The 7628-nt window shown below is 42.0% G+C and overlaps 1 pseudogene; it reads left to right on the top strand.

The window, feature by feature from the left end:
* The first annotated feature begins 4172 nt into the window (after window positions 1–4172).
* Window positions 4173–6951, top strand: LOC126263232 (uncharacterized; annotated as a pseudogene).
* The last annotated feature ends 677 nt before the right edge of the window (window positions 6952–7628 follow it).

Genomic DNA, 7628 nt, shown 5'->3' with positions numbered 1-7628 from the left:
TCACGCTGTAACAGCATGCGTTCTCAGAAATTATAAGTTCACAAAGGTACATGTATCACATTGGAACAACCGAAATAAAATGTTGAAACGTACCTACGTTCTGTATTTTAATTTAAAAAACCCACCTGTTACCAACTGTTCTTCTAAAATTGTGAGCCATATGTTTGTGACTATTACAGCGCCATCTATCACAAAGCGAAAAAAGTGGTCCAACTAAATTCATATTTCTTTACGTATTACACGAATATGTAATAAAAAATGGGGGTTCCTATTTTAAAAAACGCAGTTGTTATCCGTTTGACCTATGGCAGCGCCATCTAGAGGGCCAACCATAGCGCCATCTGGTTTTTCCCTTCAAGCTAGACAAGTTTCGTTCTTTGTAGTTTTTTCGTTTGAGGCTTATTTCGTGAGATATTTGGCCCGGTCACGATCAACGGACCACCCTGTATATATTGATTTGTAGGTGGCCAAAGTTAAATATTAAATTATGTTTCAAACGAGCGCCAGGCTCCCTACAAATTATTTCAAATGCTTTCGACGGAATGTAATGCAGGCTAAGTTCACTGACCTAGAATAAATCGTGTCTTTGAAAGTATGTATTTTTTGTCTAAATAAAATTAGTGAAGCTTTGCACTTTAGTTAATTGAATAACTTGAAGTGATTCTTCCTGTTCCGGCTGTGGTGATATGCCACACAAAAAAATAAATTTAAATACGCCGCGTAATGGCGGCCAATCACGAAAATTTCCTCCAGACCGAGCGGTACAAAAAGGAACATGCATAACCCGCTGCCTCTGAACCTATCTTGCTACTCTCCCATGCAAACCACATATACTTAAATTACATGAAATACACCACAATGGCAACATGGAATACAACACAAGGAATAGTCACAACGTTATAATCACATCACATTCAGCTTTCCCACTTCAATTAGTATTCATCCCAGTTTCACACGACACTGCCCCACTTCGCAACTTTTCTTTCCTACTATGAACTCTGGAGGATATATGCACGTCTTCCTGTGCAATGCAAGCCAAGTGGCGTTGCTGGATAGACGGCTGACTCACCTTGCTTCACTCTCAGAGTATTATAGTTTGAATCTAGCGTCACACGGAATCATATCACGCAAAGTAATATTAAGAACATATTAGTCACACACGTGAGTCCTCAACTGATACCATGGACGAGTACTTCTCTTTATCCTTTGTCTCATACAGAAATAGAGACTCACAAAGTACTCACCACGTGGAAGTACTCGTCTCTAATTTCAAGTCCTGAATTCGCCATTTCTTAAATATCTCGAACTTATAGTAAACACGCCAGTAATTCAGCTTAACTTTAGCCCTCGGAAGAATTTCAACTTATTTCTAAATGTGGTTTCATTGTGACCGTTGGTCACTTCTGTAGGTCACTACGATCCCCTTAATATTACCTGCCTGTCATTTAATTCTCCCCCTAAAAGTTCCTGAAACAGAGAAATAATTATTCCAAACTACTCTTAAGTATTTCACATGCATACCATGTCTCCACTCTTTTGTCTTTACGGAGCACACCTAAGATAGGTCTTACCAACACAAGATCCAGTGTCAGAGTACTGAAACATGGCCGTTCATCAGGTCAGCTCGCACCTCCGTCGAGGTGGGGGCGCACCATGTTATCATATTGGTCAGCCACATTTCAGGCGCTCAAAGCCCAGGTAAATTTCATCTCTTTGGTTCCACCAAAGGTGACCAAAGGAGCGTCTGAAAGATGCTCATATATTGCACATTCACTATCTGCGGTTAGCAGACGACCATACACTCATTCATATCACAGATCTCACCAAATTGGATGTAGCGATTTATTTTGTGGGAGTGCACATGTGATCAATTAAATAAATAAATTATCCTTCTTTCCTACACTGGATCCGGCTTCGGTGTATTAAGTGAAATTGAGTTATTATTACAAAAAATATATTGTTCTGACAAGAATAACGAAGAATGTTGTACATATTTTCAGTGTCGGGCGGTACTGTACCCATTAAACATTTTCATAATTAATTTGTAGCTTATGTCCATGTAATATTATTCAGAGTCCTTTTATTATTTACTTCAAATATATCGGCTTGAATATTTCAAAAGGGACACTATACTGACTACAGTAAACATGTTCATATACATAAGCGATACAGTAGTTACGAAAATATGAAGAGAATTGATGGATTGTCTAGTTTGGAGAGACGCATCAAGTCTGTCTTCTGTGTGAAAACTGCTACAGCCACATTAATTTGTTGTAAGTACTACTCACAAAGTTTCACTGTAAAACGGGTAACAATGAAAGTACACTCCTGGAAATGGAAAAAAGAACACATTGACACCGGTGTGTCAGACCCACCATACTTGCTCCGGACACTGCGAGAGGGCTGTACAAGCAATGATCACACGCACGGCACAGCGGACACACCAGGAACCGCGGTGTTGGCCGTCGAATGGCGCTAGCTGCGCAGCATTTGTGCACCGCCGCCGTCAGTGTCAGCCAGTTTGCCGTGGCATACGGAGCTCCATCGCAGTCTTTAACACTGGTAGCATGCCGCGACAGCGTGGACGTGAACCGTATGTGCAGTTGACGGACTTTGAGCGAGGGCGTATAGTGGGCATGCGGGAGGCCGGGTGGACGTACCGCCGAATTGCTCAACACGTGGGGCGTGAGGTCTCCACAGTACATCGATGTTGTCGCCAGTGGTCGGCGGAAGGTGCACGTGCCCGTCGACCTGGGACCGGACCGCAGCGACGCACGGATGCACGCCAAGAACGTAGGATCCTACGCAGTGCCGTAGGGGACCGCACCGCCACTTCCCAGCAAATTAGGGACACTGTTGCTCCTGGGGTATCGGCGAGGACCATTCGCAACCGTCTCCATGAAGCTGGGCTACGGTCCCGCACACCGTTAGGCCGTCTTCCGCTCACGCCCCAACATCGTGCAGCCCGCCTCCAGTGGTGTCGCGACAGGCGTGAATGGAGGGACGAATGGAGACGTGTCGTCTTCAGCGATGAGAGTCGCTTCTGCCTTGGTGCCAATGATGGTCGTATGCGTGTTTGGCGCCGTGCAGGTGAGCGCCACAATCAGGACTGCATACGACCGAGGCACACAGGGCCAACACCCGACATCATGGTGTGGGGAGCGATCTCCTACACTGGCCGTACACCACTGGTGATCGTCAAGGGGACACTGAATAGTGCACGGTACATCCAAACCGTCATCGAACCCATCGTTCTACCATTCCTAGACCGGCAAGGGAACTTGCTGTTCCAACAGGACAATGCACGTCCGCATGTATCCCGTGCCACCCAACGTGCTCTAGAAGGTGTAAGTCAACTACCCTGGCCAGCAAGATCTCCGGATCTGTCCCCCATTGAGCATGTTTGGGACTGGATGAAGCGTCGTCTCACGCGGTCTGCACGTCCAGCACGAACGCTGGTCCAACTGAGGCGCCATGTGGAAATGGCATGGCAAGCCGTTCCACAGGACTATATCCAGCATCTCTACGATCGTCTCCATGGGAGAATAGCAGCCTGCATTGCTGCGAACGGTGGATATACACTGTACTAGTGCCGACATTGTGCATGCTCTGTTGCCTGTGTCTATGTGCCTGTGGTTCTGTCAGTGTGATCATGTGATGTATCGGACCCCAGGAATGTGTCAATAAAGTTTCCCCTTCCCGGGACAATGAATTCACGGTGTTCTTATTTCAATTTCCAGGAGTGTATATTTATGAGGAGTTCAACGAAGTACTGGGTTGGTGAATACGTTCGTAGCCTTTTTCCATAAGTTTAATAAACACAACAGATACGCATGACAGAGAATGACAGAGACTTTAGTCATTAGTAAGAAATCCACCTTCACTATCTGCAAGTCTGCTAACACTGGGGTATCTTAAGGTGCGTCTACACTACTCGTGGGGCTTGTGTACTTGTGAGGCTCTGAGGGCTCACCCCAAAACAGGCTTGTTAAGAGCCCGAGCATATGGCTTGTCTGGCCCAGGCTGTTGTCGGTACATCAAAGGGATGCGCGGTGAGCTGCGCGAGTGGTGTGGACGGCAACAAACTTTCACCAGTTGGCTCGCTGCACTTGTACAGTCGGGTCTTGCTGTTATTCTTTCCCTGCGTTGTGTACATCGGTTTTTCTTTTAAAATGGAGTGGACCGACGATTTTGTCGTTAAATCATAAATACTTATGAACAATATCCTGTGCTGTGGGATGCAACAAACTCCCATTACAAAATAAAATTTAAAAAAAAAGTGAAGCGTGGGATTCCATCGCGACAGAACTCCGCGTGGATGTGGCCGAATTAAAAAAATGATCAGCTTATTAGCCACTTACAGGAAAGTACACCAGAAGAAAAATGAACCTGGGAAGTCTGGCGCTGGGGTTGAGGAAGCGAACGCTCCAGACTGGATCGCTTTCAAAGCTTTTGAATTGCTGCACTGCAAATATCAGCTGCGGAAGGCAATCAACACAGATGTAAGTAAAAACTATTTATTCTTGGAAATGTGTAAAAAACCTATTAAGAAACTTAATGGGGTTTGGTCCCTTTTGGGTTTCGTCTCCACTGCTACTTAACTTTTTGTCTTTCTCAGCTTACATTTCGGACCCTGCTCATTTGTTATTTTTAAATGTTTTGGTGTCATTCCCTTATATACTATTAACCAAATCATATCTTAAGATATTTTTGTCCTATTTATTTTAGCTTACTACTATTTCTATTAGGAATATACCTAGTAACTGCTTATAGTTTTCAAATTTAAAAATTAAGTAAGTTCTAATTGTGATAAAACTATGGATTTATGGCAAAATGAGCTCTGAAAGTCACAGAGGGGAAAGAAGGAAATGGATTAACAGGACTGGAACATATACTGAGGCAACGCTGGGTAACATTTATTTTTCTAGCACAATATATTTAAGCACATGTACATTTATATGTATTTTATTTGTATATTATGTTATTTGAGGAAATAAAAAAAGGAATTAATGAAGATAAAACTTCACATATATAGGTAGTTGAAATGTGTGCAGTCAGGCAGTCACTAGTATGTACGAAGCTAGTAACTGAAAAACATTCTTTAATAAATTACTGGTAATCATCTTGCCTTGTCAATCTTCCCTCTTTGGAAATGAAATAAGCGGCGAATTCATCTCTAATATCTTGGGCAGTCTGCGTTGAACGTTGTGAAATGTTCGCTAATCGTGTAAACGTTGTAGCAGGAGTGATCTCATTTCTCTAAGTTCCTGGCTTTAAATGCCCATTCTCCTCATGATCGCAGTCTGGAACCGCGAGACCGCTCCGGTCGCAGGTTCGAATCCTGCCTCGGGCATGGGTGTGTGTGATGTCCTTAAGTTAGTTAGGTTTAACTAGTTCTAAGTTCTAGGGGACTAATGACCTCAGCAGTTGAGTCCCATAGTGCTCAGAGCCATTTGATTTGATCCTCATGATCCACTGCTCCTACAGTGGTATAAATTTGTCTGGAAGCAGTTTTTCGCAAAAAATTATGGAGGTATACATAATTCATAATAACACTTTGGGCTTTCTCAAGCTGTAGAATATAGATTTTCTTAGTATCCGGAATACGGAAGAAAGTATTCCGAACGCATTTTCCACAATCTGCCGTGCTCTCTAAAATGTGTAGTTAAATAGTCTTTTCATTGACCTCCGAGGTTGTTGTCCATTACACGGCTTCATGATAGTATTGTTGAGGGAAAACTCGTCGTCTGCGACAATGACATAGGGTACTTTTTTGTGTCTATCTGGGAGGTACGATCGTCCGGAGAAACCGATATTCTTAAAAAGAGATATATTTAGAAAAACGCCACCGTCTGAAATTCTACCTCGACACCCGACATCAGTATACAAAAAACAATAGCCGGCATCCACTAGACCAAAAATAACAATACTGAAAAAGTATTGTAATTGCAAAAATTGCTTCCAGAATTAACTGGCCTTTGGACTGCGCAATGTTTGCAATCCATTGCACCGAGGCAACGAGGAAAGTTCCATTTTCTCTCATATTCCTCCGCTGCAAGCATCCACTCTTGTTGTGTCTGTGGCATCTACAAAAAAGTAAATAGAAACTAATAAATGCTAGTAATATAAATAATTATTAATAGCATTGACAATAATGGATATTGTAATAATTATGAACATTAATAATAATTAAAATCAATAATATTGCGTAATATTGTGTAGTTAATCAATATAACGAATATTCTGCATTTCACTTATCAACTTGACATTGTTCCCAATTTTTTAAAATTATTATTATACATCCCCTATTCCTGCATACATTCCTTTACTTTTTATTTTACTTGCTTTGTTATTGTCTATATCAATCTATTGCCATCGCTTATTTTAGGAGGAATTTAAGGAGGACTTGGAGGAACAGTTGCGGGCAAGGATATAAACGAAGTTACAGCGAGCACTTGCGAAGAAATTAGTAGTTAAGATATCGATCATTAAACAACGCAAGGCCACAGACTACCACCCACACCGAGCAAACGCACGAAGGTATTTCCTTCACCTAGAAAAAATCAGAGAAAAACGGCCGAAGATCCTCGCAAAGGAGAGGCATATAATGCACTACAAACTGCTTTATCTAAAACTAGAGACGAGTTTGACATCTATGGAGAGTACATAGTGAACGTTCTACAGTCCGTGGACAAAAGAACACGTGCTTTCGTTAAAAAAGAATTTTTCGAGACGATTTTCAGAGCAGGAAGCGGCTGTTTCGCACATTCTAGACCAAGTTCAACCAACAGCGACCAAAGTTGCTCGTCGGATTTACCTATTCCTTCAACTCAACATGTTGATGCCGATGAAGAGATGCAAAGCAACTTCCAACAACTTCTACTTCTACTTCTGACAACGCCGAACAAGGCTCTCCACATTTTCTGGATCTGCTTGATTTACAATAATTAAAAGTAATAATCTTTGCGTTTAATTGTTTCTCATGCTTTAAATCTAAATGTTTTTATTTCTTTCCATATGAACTGATTAATAAAATTGCATTAATAACAAACTTTGTATAATTTATAAACTTAACTCTACAAACTCCTTCAAGGTGCCAGTAAGAGCTGCACATACTTATGTCTGATATCACTTGCTTGGAGAGTTTAAATAAAAAACTGAGGCTGGTGTAGGAATCGCCAATGCTAGGCATCGGAGCGTAAGTGCCAACCGCTCAGTAACTAGTATAGCTTTCCGAAATTTGCTGTCAGCCTTTCAGATTTTCGGTCCAACCTATTTATCAGATATTTAAAATCTGATGCGAACATACGGCAAAATCTTCACTTAAAACTTCCGGGCTGATAGGCTGTGGTCGAAGTATAAAACTGTCTCCTGACGTTTCGTCTCCTACTGCGGGAGACAGTTTTATACTTCGACCACGGCCTGTCAGCCCGGAAGTTTTAAGTGAAGACAATACCGGCCGTGAAAGTTTACATTGTATGAACATACGGCAAAATCTCTTGAAATGTATTTTCAACATTCAAGTCATCCATCAAATCACTCCCACTATATTTTCTTCTTCTTCTGAAAACTGTGGTCATACACCACCTGCGTTTTCTTGGGTGTTTTTAAAGTCTTAGTCTATATTC

This window comes from Schistocerca nitens, chromosome 6 (genome assembly GCF_023898315.1).
Source record: "Schistocerca nitens isolate TAMUIC-IGC-003100 chromosome 6, iqSchNite1.1, whole genome shotgun sequence".
Lineage (NCBI taxonomy): Eukaryota > Metazoa > Arthropoda > Insecta > Orthoptera > Acrididae > Schistocerca > Schistocerca nitens.
The sequence above is the reverse complement of the archived record's forward strand: the minus strand, read 5'-3'. Positions and strand labels throughout refer to the sequence as shown.